This window comes from Rhinatrema bivittatum, unplaced genomic scaffold (genome assembly GCF_901001135.1).
Source record: "Rhinatrema bivittatum unplaced genomic scaffold, aRhiBiv1.1, whole genome shotgun sequence".
Taxonomy (NCBI): domain Eukaryota; kingdom Metazoa; phylum Chordata; class Amphibia; order Gymnophiona; family Rhinatrematidae; genus Rhinatrema; species Rhinatrema bivittatum.
The window spans coordinates 45,309-58,187 of record NW_021821277.1 but is presented as its reverse complement, the minus strand read 5'-3'; the positions used below and the strand labels follow the sequence as shown (position 1 = coordinate 58,187).

The 12,879-nt window shown below is 43.2% G+C and overlaps 1 long non-coding RNA gene across 1 annotated transcript in view; it reads left to right on the top strand.

Annotated features, from left to right (window-relative positions):
* The first annotated feature begins 4,013 nt into the window (after positions 1-4,013).
* The window catches only part of LOC115082574, a 30,487-nt gene continuing 21,621 nt past the window's right edge, over positions 4,014-12,879 (top strand). Inside the window, exon 1 of the long non-coding RNA XR_003854199.1 lies at positions 4,014-4,067. This is a non-coding gene — a long non-coding RNA (uncharacterized LOC115082574). The remainder of the gene's footprint in view (positions 4,068-12,879) is intronic.

Below are 12,879 nucleotides of genomic sequence, written 5' to 3'. Positions count from 1 at the left end.
GTTGGTTTTGAGTTTTGAGTTATCAACATGGAGGTTGAAATCTCCTAGGATCATAGCTGGGGAGTCCAGATTACTGTGTTTTGCAATGATTTCTATGATGGGAGAGGCGTCTGAATCAAGAAGTTCTGGCGGAGCGTAAACGAGGAGGATTTGGAGTCGGTTGGTTTTGAATAGGCCTAATTCTAGTTTGGAATCAGACATGGCTGGGAGTTGGGTGAATCTCAGCTCTTTCTTGGCTGCAAATAGAATGCCTCCGCCTTTTTTCTTTTGTCCGTAATTTACTCGAGTAAGGTACAGTTATGTAAGTAAATCCTATGGATAATCAATGGCATTTATTGTAGCAATTTTGAAAAGCCCAGTTACTCAAGTAAAGTGCATTTACACATATAAAATCCAATTTTAAGTGTGTAAATGCTTTTTAAAATTAAGCTGATAGATTTGATAATGTGATCTGTGTGCATTATTTCTTTCCCCCAACTTGATCTTGCCCCCAGGAATGCCTCCTCCTAACCCATGTAACATTACACACATTGTTGATCCCTGCATTTGCTGTTACACTGCTGAGATCTGTGCAGTTTTCAAAAGCCATGTACCCTGACTTTTTGAAAATTGCCCTTCCCTTATATATTCGGCATATAATCCTGTACCAAATATTTAAGACTCCAACTCTAGCTAGGAATCCAGTTTAAAATTTAAATTGCGTTTTACATGTTAAATATTGATTCAGTTCTTTTCCTTATAAATCCATCCATATAGCATCACCCAGTGGTATACCTAAAGTATTTGGCACCCGGGGTGGATACTTCCTTTGGCACCCCCTCCCCTCCGATTCATTTCTCCATCCCACTTCCCCCCTCCAAATTTACTTCTCTATCCCCCCCCCCCCCCCCCAGTGATCTCCGGTTCTCCTCTCCCTCACACAGATGCCCTCTCTCCTTTGCACACATACCCCTTCACAGAGGCTCCCTCTCTCACACACAGACTCCCATACACACACACACACACACTATTCCAGACAGACAGACATACACAGACATGCTCACACACACACATACACAAAAACACTCTCTCACATTTCCTCCTACCTCGCTCCCCATCAGAAGCAGCAGCTTCCTCCTTCAGCCCCTGCAACAGACAGGGACTCTTCATTTTCTTGAAGCCGTACTGGGGCTAGTGCAGCTCTGCTTCCTGCACTCATGGTTGGGAGGGGGAATCAGCGCTCTTGTTGCTCCACGTGCACTCATAGAAACATAGAAACATAGTAATGACGGCAGAGAAGACCCGAATGGCCCATCCAGTCTGCCCAGCAGAGCCTCACACATTTTTTCTCTCATTCTTATCTTTACTCTTAGCTCCTTGTTCTATTCCCCTTACACCCCCCCAACCATTAATGTAGAGGATCAGTGATGGAGCTGCATGCAAGTGAAAATATCTAGCTTGATTAGTTAGGGGTAGTAGGGGCAGTAACCGCTGCGATAAGCAAGCTACACCCATGCTTATTTGTTTTACCTAGACTAGGTTGTACAGCTCTTGTGGTTTTTTTTTTTCTTCTCCCCTGCTGTAGAAGCAGAGAGCCATGCGGGATATGCCTTGAAAGTGAAGTATCAGGCACATTTGTTGGGGTAGTAACCGCCGTAACAAGCCAGCTACTCCTCGCTTTGTGATTGCGAATCCTTTTTTTTTTCTTCACCCCTGTGCGTTGAAGCTATGCAGGATATGCGTGGAAGCATCAGGTTTTGTTGTTTTTGTTTGTTTTTTTTTTTCCCCCTGCCGTTGAAGCAGAGAGGCTATGCTGGAAATGCGTGGTGTATCAGTCTTTCCTCCCATGCCGATGCAGCAGAGAACCATGCTGGATATGCATGGAAAGTGAAGTAATCAGGCACATTTGGTTTGGGGGTAGTAACTGCCGTAACAAGCCAGCTACTCCCCGCGTTTTGAGTGCGAACCCTTTTCTCTCCTTTGCCGTTGTAGGCAGAGAGCTCTGCTGGGATGTGTGAAGTATCAGTTATTCTTCTTCCCCTGTCATTGAAGCAGAGAGCTATGCTGTATATGCATTGAAAAGTGAAGTATCAGGCCATATTGGTTTGGGGTAGTAAACCGCCGTAACAAGCCGCTACTCCCCTCTTTATGAGTGCAAATCCTTTTTCCATTACCCTCTTGCTGTTGAAGCTTAGAGCGATGTAGGAGTCACAGTAAGCATGTGTATGTTTATTTAATAAGGGTATTGTGTCAATAGCCATCATTCTGGCGAGTCACCCACTCTTCACCCACTCTTCACCCACTCAAATGCCAATGCTGCCTTTTCACTGTGACCCGAAACATTTTTGCTTTGGGCCGCGACTGCATGACCTTACTATTTTTCCGTCAGCATGGACCCACCACTAGCCTTTTCCTGGTTGCACAGATGTGAAGAAGAAAGGATATGCAGCTGCCAGTTCCAGACCCGTGGCACTCTGGGCGCCTGCCCAGTGCTTCCAACAGTCCTTCTTCCACTGCTACACAGCCCAGAGGCCTCTCTCTTCTTGTGCAGCGAGTGAGATTGGCTCCGCTCGCAGTCCAGGAGCCTGCCACGAATGGGATGGGCTTGCTCACGGCCGCTGACCTCCCGGCTGGCACCCCCCCCCCCTCTTGGCTGACACCCAGGGCCCTCCACACCCCCTTAGTATGCAACTGGCATCACCTACACATACAAATGCGTATATTTGAAAAATGATCCTTTTGAGAGTAATTTTATAGCTCCTGCATAGCACTAAATGCACTGTACATGCTGACTTTAAAAAGGATTTTCAAAGTGATGTGTGCACATACATTTGCTTGGCAGATTTGTGCATACGTGGCTAGGTACCCTCTTCCGCGGCGGGCAGAACCTGTGCACCGTTACACCTACATTCATACAGATGAATTTTCAAAGGAATTACACATATAAATGTAACATAGTATTGTAGCAACTTCAAAAGCCAACTTACACAGGTAGAATACATTTAGGCCTGTAAAACCCAGTTTTAAGCAGCTAAATGCTTTTGAATGTCAAGCCCATACTTTTAAAATCAACAAGTTTGCATGTAAGTGCCAACTCACACAACAGCTTCAGGTTGTTCATGTAAAGCACACATAAAACCGGGTTACATGCATACTTTGATGTAAGGAGCCATATATTGCATATGAAAACCAGATTTTGTGTTCATAAATGACTATGGGAATTGGGCTCCTTTGGGCAGGATTTTAAAAAACATTACTCCCTTAAAATTGGGTTTTGCACGGTAAACACACTTTACTCGAGTAAGTGAGCCTTTGAAAATTGCTTCGATAGTAATGTTACTTTACACGCTTAACCTCCTTTGAAAGATTCATTCCATTATTACAGATCATTTATTGGCTAAATACATTGCTGGAAACCTTGTGCTTATTTTACTGAATGTATTAGAAGTTCTCTTCCAAGTGACAGAATATAACATTTGACTACTGGCCTTTTATTTATTTAGTTTTTATTTGTTTAACTGGGTTTTGTGGTTTATTTTTCAATTTATTGAATTATCGTTAGGATTTTCTAAAAAAATGTTAAAATACAATAATTATTTTGGTTTGAATTTTTTATTATCTTGAATTCATTATTGTAGGTGGGAAACCCCACTTGTTCAGGCATTAGTTAAAAACATTAACATGTGTGGAGAAAAATGCCGACAGCACGCTTTTGTGTAGGGCCAACAAAAAGGGCCTTTTTATTATCCAATTACTGCGCTGCATGACTTTTGTAATGTATAACATCTTATACTTCCTGTACAGCTGGTGGGCACCCATTTAAAGTTAGTGTGTAATAATTAACTATAATTTGCTACTTTAACAGTTAAATTAAACAACGGGAAAGCCATTGATTAAAAACTGTAAGGACCGACAACATGACTGTTTTTTTTCAACTCATTTTATTTTTGAATAGAAGTTGTAGTTGGCGTGCTTGCATGCATATTCATTTTAAATATGTTTTATCTATAGATACCCATAATATCTACAGGATGCATCTGACTAGCCACAAGTATGTTACACAGATGTAGACATTCTGTCACCAAACAGTAAGTTTCTAATTATTCACTATCAAATAGTTTTTTATGCCATTTACTTTGCTGTAAGTCTGCACAGCTTGTCTCTTACTTTGCACAGAATATTTCCACGCTGGTCGTTTTAAAAAACCTTGAAAGTTTTAAGAATGCAGAGTTTGCTTTAAAGCAGAAATATTTTGACTGTCCATTGGCTTTGGTTGACGCCTAAAGTTTACCATGTTTACAGGTTGCAGTCTTTTAAGGACAGGTAAAAGAAGAAGGAAGGTTGGAAAAGTATCTTTTCCCTATTTAAGAAGTACAGAAGGAATAGTGAATAGTTTTTGAAAAAAGGATTTACGTATTAAAAATTTATAGCACCAGCAGGTATTTTAGTGTTGGATAGACACCAATGGGTTTGATATTGAAAAATAAATGTTCCTGATTACTTTTAGCAGGGATATTCAGCCACACTTATCCATTAAAAAGTGCTGCTGAATATTTGCATAAATTTGGCTGCACAAAATTGGTGTGGTCGGATTTTGAGCTGTAATTTGGTGTGGACAGGTTTTGTCTACACCAATTTTAAGGCAACATATTTGAATATCATGCTTCCTAGATAAATCTAAAGAACGTACTCCTAAAATTCCTGGGCTAAATCGGGGTAGCAAAATTACCTGCAAATATTTAGCTGGATAAAGGAGCCATATTTTAAAAAGAAATGAATTTACCCAGCTTAAACTGGTTTTCAACACGAATAAACCTTTTGAGTTCCTGGCTTTCAGCCCAGCGGATTATCAAAGCAATAAATCTTTTTCTCTGTGGGATAAATGCCCTAAAGTTGTGCTAATACTATCACAAGCATTAGAATGTGTTACAAGCTCTGTTGGCATGCAAAATTTAGTTTATGATTAATTTATGTGCATTAAACAGTGCTTTTAACATGTGTAAATTAGCAATGCAAGTGTTATAATACCTACTAGCACAAGAAAAATGCATGTTAACAACTTGCAAATGACTAAGGTTTTTTGTTAACAGGTCTGTGTTAACCTTAGTCACAGTTCAGAAGGAGGTAGATAAGTTTTTGTGCTAGAAATTTGTGTTTAACATAAATTTATTGCTAGCAAATTAATGTAAAACTCATTTGCATATCATTAACATGGGCTGTTTTAGAAAAGTAATGTGTGTTAATGGCTGATAGTAGCATTCTTTACAACATGAGCCTCGAAGGCCTTATTCAGTAAGATCTTTCCAGTTGGCACATCATGGGAAGTGTCCTTTGTGAATAAGGTCAGTGTATTCTTTTTGATAGTTCTGGTGACATCATTCACCATAAGCAGGATCCCCAGCTGGTTCTGTTCTGCATCTTTATGCAGGTTCAGCTGCAGATTTATTCCATTGTTTGCATGTACTAATACTTCTTATTTCTCTAAAGTAGAACTTTGAAATCCATGTATGTTACTAGGTAAAAGCAAGATTGAATCATCCTTTTGATATATAATAGTCCCTTATGGAACCCTGACCATTAGACTAAATTAAGATTAAGGGCCAGTGTACTGATCTACAGGATTTCCCACAATTTAGTGAAAGTTTGCTATTGGTGGCAAAAGAGATCCACAGCAGACTTTCACAAGAATGTATCTGTGGGACATGGCCAATAAGATAGCATTGCCTTGAGATGTAGTTATCTTTTTTCAAAAAAACAGCTTGCAAAGATATCTTCATGTGGCAGGTTTCGCTCAATTCTGAATTAATGAGCTGCTTTGCATGATATTGCATTGCAACAGATCAGTAACTCAGGATTTTAGTAAACTATCACATGTACGCATAGGGCAAGGGGCAGATCTTAAAACATATGCGCGGGCGTAGATTTGTTCGCACACCCACGCGCGAAACAATCTACGCCCAATTTTATAACATGCGCGCACTGCTGCGCACGCATGTTTAAATCCAGGGTCGGCACGCGCTGGGGATGCAGCAATTAGCAACACTGCCGCGTGCCGAGCCGAGCACCTGCCTCCGTTCCCTCCGATGCCACTCCAATTTCAGAGCGGCCTCGGAGGGAACTTTTTTCTCCGGCCCCCCCCCCCCACCTTTCCCTCCCTTCCCCTACCTATCCCACCCCCCAGCCCTAACTAAATCCCCCCCTACCTTTGTTGAGAAAGTTACGCCTTCCCGAGGCAGGCATAACTTGCGTGTGCTGGCTGGCCAGGCCCTGACACAGGCTGCTGTGTCGGGGCAACTCGGTCACGCCCCCGGACCGCAGCTATGCCCCCAGACACGCCACCCGGACTGTGGCCACCACCCCGGAGCACCCATTTTTCGAAGCCCCGGGACAATGCGCGCGTCCCGGGGCTTGCGCGCGCCGCCGAGCCTATGCAAGATAGGCTCGGCGCGTGCTATGGGGGATGTTTTTGGGGGTTGCGCGAGTATCTTATGCACGCACCCTTTGAAAATCTACCCCAAAGCTCTCACAGACTAGGCATGAAAATATTTTAATTGCAAGAGGGCAATTTTGCAAGTTGTTTTCTTTTTTTGCAAAAGAGTCCAATGTGAAAAAAAGCACGAAACACCAAAATTAGTATTTTTGTGCATTTACGCCATTTTGCATGTGTTTTTTTTATTGCTTTCTTTTGTGAACAAATTGTGCAGTTTAGTATCTAAGCCTTGAAAAATGCATGTAACCTTTTCTGTTTTGCTCTTTTAAATTCATTTTGAAAATTTACTTTGCACTATTTAACATTTCACTCTATATCACTTCATTTGCTTGAAGACTTCAATTTTTGGGAAATTCTTCTCTCTTTTTTGTTTACTTACTGCCTGCCCCACCTCCATAAAAATAAATGCACTGCCCTTTCCAAGCAACATAGAGGAGGTACAGCCTTTCCTGCTGTAGAAAATACTCCACAGTTTTAAGGTATTGTATACACTTCGTAGGTGTAATACCCATTTAAAGATAAAACAAATCAATTTTTGCAGTAAATAGTGAGCTTTGGAGACCACATAGGTCTTTGCCTTCAGATGAATCTTCTTAAAGTTCACATACTAAAGCCTCTTATTTATTGGTCTTTTAAAATCTATTCTGACCTACAAAGATTCCAGTTTATTCAGGACAGCTGGGTTTATAGTTAACTTATGTATTTTGCTTATCCAGAAAACCAGGCCAGTTGTGTCCCTTGAGAACCAGAGTTTTGGTACCATTGCTTTAGAATTTATAAAGTGGAAGTAAGGAAGAAGCGACTGCATGCCGATTAGTCTGACCCTTTTGTAGTGCGTAAATTAATGGAAACTGCTAAAAACAGTGAATAGTGCAATTTCTGGAAGCCAATGAATTACAAGTTCTGAGGCAGAATGGTTTTATCAGGGATAGATTTTGTCTGAAGAATGTGATCAATTTCTTGATTGGTTGACCAGAGAGTTGAATCAGAAAGAGCACTAGATGTAGTGCACTTACTGGTCAATTTTGAGAGCCCTACATGTGCCAAAGCTGGGAGATACACGTGTGGACTTGGCCTGGTGCATGCTGCATGGATTTTAAAACCTGTGCAGATACACACGTTTCTCCTGGTACACACATAGGGGTAGATTTTCAAAAACGCGAATAGGCGTACTTTTGCTGGCACATCAGGCGCAAGCAAAAGTACGCTGGATTTTAGTAGATACGCGCGGAGCCGCGCGTATCCACTAAAATCCTGGATCGGCGCGCGCAAGGCTATGAATTCTGTATAGCCGGCGCGCACCGAGCCGCGCAGCCTACCCCCGTTCCCTCCAAGGCCGCTCCGAAATCGGAGCGGCCTTGGAGGGAATCCTCTAACGCCCTCCCCTCACCTTCCCCTCCCTTCCTCTACCTAACCCACCCGCCCGGCCCTGTCTACACCCCCCCCTTACCTTTCTCCAGGGATGTACGCCTCCCGGAGGGAGAAGTAAATCCCCGCGCGCCAGCGGGCCTGTTGCGTGCCGGGACGCGACCTGGGGGCGGGCACGGAGGGCGCGGCCATGCCCCCGGACCGCCCCGGGCCGTAGCCACGCCCCCGTACCCACCCCCCAAAACGCTGCCGACACGCTCCCTAAACGCCGCAACGACCGGGCCCGCCCCCGACACGCCCCCCTCGGAGAACCCCGGGACTTACGCGAGTCCCGGGGCTCTGAGCGCGCCGGTAGGCCTATGTAAAATAGGCTCACCGGCGCGCAGGGCCCTGCTCGCCTAAATCAGCCCGGTTTTGGGCGGATTTAGGCGAGCAGGGCTCTGAAAATCCGCCCCATAACATTTTTTCTCACCAAAAGGGGTGGGGCGTAGGTGTGGTCTGGGCCGAGCATGGGCATGACATGGGCAGGACGGAACTGCAACATGAAGTCTGTGCGTAAGTATTTACGGCGTCCCCTACTGTGTAACTTTACTTTTGTTATGTGTGTAAGTCGTGTAACAAAAAAATTAGGCTAGTCATCGGGATGCTAAGGCTCACGGCTAGTAGGGTAAAAGAGAGGCAAGTTAGCTAGGGGGTTTAGGAAATCCTCTCCTTTAATGGGCAGAACTGGAAACAAACTGGGGAAACAGGTAATTGCATCAGTGTGCATAGCTACTAAAATTCCCTCTACTTACATACTCAAGTCGCCATATGCGCATGTGAATATAAAATCGTGCACACGTACGCAATTATAGCTGATGGTATAACGCGCATGTATGCGCATATGTTAGAAAATTGCTGCAGCCATGTGCATGCGTCGGCAAATGCACACACATATGTGCCCACGTGCAGGTCTTATATTTTACTTCTTATATTTATTTATTTTATTTATTTATTTTAAATCTTTTCTATACCGTCATTAAGGTGGATACCATCACAACGGTTTACAGTAAGGCACAAAAAGTAATTTTATTAAAATCTAACAGTTTACACAGGTGCCATTAGGTTCGGTAACATAGTTTTTAATCAATGCTAGTTATTAAATGAGTGTGATGACTATTGTGTCCAGGTCAATTCTATAGCAGTTTTGAGTCTGGGACTCATTCTATAGATTTAACTTTTCCTTTAGTGATGAATTCAATTAAAAACGTACACCCTTAGTGATTCCTGTTTGTGTGGGTGTTTTGTATCTCGCACTTCCCTGGTTTGAACCTTGCAATTCCCTGGAATCTATTCTCCCTTCTCTTTTTGAAAGGCTTGTTTAAATAGCCAAGTTTTTAGATTTTTTCTGAACGTTTTGTTTTCTCGTTGTAGTCTTAATTCCAAGGGTATGGAGTTCCATAGTATGGGTCCCGCTAAGGATAACGCTCTCTCTCTTACCTGGGTTAGTCTTGCTGTTTTGACTGATGGAATCGTTAGAAGTGCTTTGTTGGCTGATCTTAGATTTCTGTTGGGGATGTGTACACGAAGGGCTGTGTTAAGCCAGTCTGCATTTTCGTTGTGTATTAATTTGTGTATGGTGCATAGTGTTTTGTACTGTATTCTTTGTTCAATGGGAAGCCAGTGCAATTCAGCCAGTGTTTTCGTAATGTGGTCTCTTTTCCTTTTTCCAGTTAATACTCTTGCAGCTGTGTTCTGCAATATTTGTAGTGGTCTTATGGAGGTGTATGGTAAACCTAGTAGAAGGGTATTGCAATAGTCAGTGCTTGCAAATATTAGCGCTTGCAGTACTGATCGAAAGTTGGCGGATGATAGGAGTGGTTTAAGTTTTCTGAGGACCATGAGTTTGGCGTATCCTTCCTTTACTTTTATGGATATATGTTGTTTTAAGCTTAGTTCTGTGTCTATTATTACTCCTAGGTTTCGTACTTTCTCTGCAAGTATTATTTGTTTGCTGTTATTGAGTGTGATAGGGTTGTGTGAGATCTCCATATTTTTTTTCCCTTTCTAAATGAAGGAATTCTGTCTTCTCTATATTAATTACTAGCTATTTGACACAGGTCTACATAGACGACTTATAGAGATATGCATTTGTTTAAAATGAAACTGCAAAACGTGACGAATAAGGCAAATTCATTTCATTCGGCAGGGACCTGAAATGAATCGGGGGTCCTCACAAAGGAAACAAATCTGGGGCCCCCCGAATGAAATGAATCATATTCATTCATTTCTTTTTAAACTAAAGACCTTTTTTTTTTCTCACACCTTCTAATTGATTCTTTTTGATTCTAATTGATTCTATTTGATTCTAATTGATTCTTTTTTTTCTCACACCTTCTAAGTGATTCCTCTGTATTTAAAGTTCACAGTTGTATTGGAATATTTATTACGTTACGCTATACTTTACACACATTGTTATTTGTAAACCGGGTTGATGTGATGCCTATCATGAAACTCGGTATAAACAAAAATAATAAATAAATAAATAAAATAAATAAATAAAGATTCAGGCCTAGGTCCTAGGCCCTATAGCTGGGGCCTTGCCTAGGGCATAGGACTGAGACCCAAAGCAAGGATCGCAGCCTATGCCCAAGTGCAACGCTTGCACCTCGGCCTAGGCCTGAAGCCGGGGCCTTGCCTAGGGCCTAGGCCAAGGCATAAAGCAGGAGCCTCAGCCTAAGCCCAAGTGCGATGCCAGGGTCTCAGTGGAGACATGGCTGATGCCTTGGACCCCAGTGGAATCTGTTGGCTTTGGCCAAGGCCCAGGCCAGAGCCTTAATCTTTGTGTAGGCCAAGGGCACAGTAGGTCGCCGTGACTTCGGCTTGACCCAGTGGCTGGGTCTCAATGCCTGGGCCTCGGCCTAGGCTGGGGCTCATACCCAGGCCCAATGCTGCAAAGGTTAGACCCCCAGGAAGGTATGGAAACCATGAGGAGCAGTTACGATATAAAGTTAACAAAATGCAGGTCATGAATTTGGATTGCAAAAACCAAAGGCAAGTATAAGAGGTGAAATTCTTCTAAACTTGAAACAAGAGCAGGATCTGGGAATGGTCCTATCTGATGTTCTTAAAGTGGCCAAATAGGTGGATAAGATGATGGCACGAGCCAGAAAGATGCTTGTGTGCATAGAAGGAGGAATGTTCAACAGAAAAAAGAGGTGATATTGTCCTTGATGGTACCTCATAGAATACTGTGCACAATTATTATTATAATTATTTTGTATTATTTGATTAACTGCTAATTACCTGCTAATCAATATAGAATCATTTAATATTTGCCTCTCTGAGGATAACCACTTGACTTTGGTCCTCTAAACTTAAAGTTAATTCTGAAAAATCTAAGGCCGTTTAGTTAACCAGAAATAAAGATCCAGTGGACTTACCTACTCCTATCATGGCTGGAACTCCAATACCTCTGAAGAATACAGTCATTTCATTAGGGGTACAACTAGATTCTTCACTCCAGTTCTCTTCCTATGTTTCTTCCCTAATTCAGCGATCCTATTTTTTCTTACGGTTCATTAGAGACTCAAACCATTTTTAGAAATTAAGGCTTGAAAACGCTCACCCATTCTCTTATACTCAATAGACTAGACTATTGCAATTCCATACTACATGAACTCTTTTCCAAGCAAGTTCACAGACTTCAAACAGTACAGAACACAGCAGCTAAAATAATCTTCAGTAAGAGGAAATTTGATCACGTCACACCACTACTCATTGAACTTCATAAGCTTCCAGTGTCATATAGAATTCAGTTCAAGATTGGCCTTTCGCTGGGTATTCCTTCATATTTGTCCAATATTCTTCTCCCATATTTACCTCATGTACTCTATGTTCCTCACAACTAGAACTTCTAGTTCTCCTCTCACTAAACTGAGACTGGAATACACTTGTGAAATCTGCCTTTCTTATCTGGCACCCAGTCTTCGGAACTCTTTTCCTTTGGCATTACACCTTGAAATAAACTATTCCAAACTTAGGCCAGGATTCATCATTCTTCGCAGAATGATGAATCCTGCGAAAACGGGGGGTGGAGGGGGCGGGCCTGCGAAAGCCCGGAGCCTTCTCTCCACGGCGGTGTGCGGGCTGCCAGCTTTCGCACCGAATAGCGCCACCATGAAAGGTGGCGCTATTTGGTGCCCTACTGCCGACGATAATGTTTGTAACTGTTAGTGTATGAGGTAGTTGTGGGTAGATCCTTGGGCCGGTGGCAGATGACCACACCCTCGGGGGAAGATCCCGAGAGGGACCACCGGTCAGGCTCAGAGTATGGAGACAGACACACACTAGTTCTTTTATTAGACAGTATATGGAACCACCAGAGGTGGCAGTAGTGAGCTAGAACACCCGGCTGGGCTGTAGTCCCTCAGATACTGGAACAGCAATCCTGGATAACTGAGCTGTAGAGAAACTGAATATAGTGAATATGCAGGGTATGCAGAGGTCAGGAGTAGGTCCTTGATGGTAACACTCACACAATAGTCTCTTAGAAGCAGCCCAGGAGTTGGAAAGGATAAGGCCCTCGAGGAGTGAGTACCTGGTTCCAGGGAACAATCTGAGAGAGAGATGGTAACTCACTGGTGTAGTAGGCAGCGATGACTTCGAGGATCGAGGAGTGAGGAGTGAGTACCAGTTCCAGACTGCGATCTGAAAAGGAAAGAGAAAGCGAGGCCCCCGATGAGCGGGTACCCCTGGTAAGTCCGAGGAGGCAGAGTAGCAAGGAAACTCTATGCTAACTTGATTAGTTAGCGATATCAGAGACCTTAAATTTCCGGTGGAGATGACGTCACACTCAGGGGGACACCCCTGAGGTTCACGCCACTGCTGGTAATTGATTTGGGGCCGCGCCACGCGTGCGCCCTTAGGCTGCTGGGAAACATGGCGGAGTATGGCGTCTAGCCGGTCTGGGGACGCTGGATGAGAATGGCACGATGACACCGCGGCAGCCAAACTTCCAGCAGGCAAAGAGGGAGTCACCAAAGAGGTAAGGTGGGCGTAGT